The 1673-nt window shown below is 43.1% G+C and overlaps 1 pseudogene; it reads right to left on the reverse strand.

The window, feature by feature from the left end:
• Positions 1–227: 227 nt before the first annotated feature.
• On the reverse strand, positions 228–1052 carry LOC114703595 (annotated as a pseudogene).
• Between the last annotated feature and the right edge of the window lie 621 nt (positions 1053–1673).

Consider the following 1673-nt stretch of genomic DNA (forward strand, 5'->3'; position numbering starts at 1 on the left):
GGGCTGGACTTGTGGTACACTTGCTCGATGATCCATATCTGATGGAAGGTGGTCACAGAGGCCAGCATGGAGCTGTGAATCCACATAGATATTTGCTCTCAAAAGGCACAATGATTATCTTGCTCAGATTCAGAGTTGAAATCTCCTCCTGCATCCTCACAGCCATGCCTGGATACATGGTGGTACAACTAGACAACACTATGTGCCATATAGGTCTTTGCAGATGTTTAATCATAGTTCATGATGGAACTGAATGTAGTTGATGCCATAGGATTCCATACCCAGAAAGGAGGGCTGGAAGAGCATTTGGGACAGCAGAACCACTCACTGCAATAGTGATGATCTGGTCATAGGGCAACTCACAGTTCTTCTCCAGAGAGGAGGAGGAGGAAGATGCAGCAGCGATTACCTCTTGCTCAAAGTCCAGGGTGACATAGCACAGCTTCGCTTTGGTGTTGTGCAATATTTCCTGCTTGGCCATGGTGGTGAGGCTGTAGCTATGTTCTTTCTGGATCTTCATGATCTAGTCTGTGAGGTCCCACTTAGCCTTTTCCAGGTGCACGATGGCATGGGGGAAAGCATAGCTGTGGTAGATCTGCACAGTGTAGGTGACCAGTCTCTGGAATCCATCTCTGTGCTGGTGATATGACCAGAGACGTAACGGACAGCATTGCCTGAATGGACACATACATAGCTTGGTGTTGAAGTTCTAGAACATAATCTGTAGGGAGAGATGGAACTTTGTCAGTGCTGATTATTACAAGTAACAGTCTGTAACTCAAGAGTCTGGTTAAATGGAGGGCAGTTTACGTTTCAGGTTCCCAGAATTTTTTTTTTCCAGTAGACTTTTTTAGAGCCTTGGTAGACTCAAAAATGTTGAGCAGCAGGTGAATAGAAGTCCTAGATTTCTTTACCTCCATACATGTATGAACTTCTCCATGATCAATATACTCCACAGAGGGGTTTGTCTGATGAAGTTGCACATCATTCTCAGACATATCCATCACTAAGCAGCTGGAGCTCCCAATAGACTTCTTCTTGGTGTTATACATCCTATGGATTTGTAGAAATGTATAATGATGTGTTTTCACCACTATGGTAACTTACAGAATGGTTTTACTGCCCCTAAAACACTCTGTGCTTTGACCATTCACCCCTCCTTCCCCACAACCTCAGGGATACAAGAATCCACACTTCCTCCAAAGGTTTGCCTTTTCCAGAATGTCATGCAGTTGTGATTACACATGTAGCTTCTTCAGGCTAGCTAATCTCACTAATTGTTTCTCTTGTGCACAATACTTTTGATATTATATCTAAAAGGTGATCATTTTGGGTCTGAAGCTCAGTGCTATAGTGCTTGCCTAGCATATTCAAGTCCCTGGGTTAAACCCTCTTCACCCCCACCCCCAAATAACCTACATTATTAGATTGTAGGTTATCTAGAGTTCCATTGTCTTCTGTTCATGCTCTCAGTTTTGCATCTTATATTTTGATTTCTGTTCCATTTTGAATTAATTTTGGGAAGGCTGTCAGTGAAGGGGCCTCTAATCAGCTTCATTCTTCTGTTGTTCCAGCACCAGCAGTTGGCTCATTTTAGTGCTAAGATCTTATTTTCAAGAGAAATTCCGTGTACAAGATGAAGAGCAGGAAACATCTAGTCAGCTGTCTGGAAT

The sequence above is a fragment of the Peromyscus leucopus genome, chromosome 4, assembly GCF_004664715.2.
Source record: "Peromyscus leucopus breed LL Stock chromosome 4, UCI_PerLeu_2.1, whole genome shotgun sequence".
Taxonomy (NCBI): Eukaryota; Metazoa; Chordata; class Mammalia; order Rodentia; family Cricetidae; genus Peromyscus; species Peromyscus leucopus.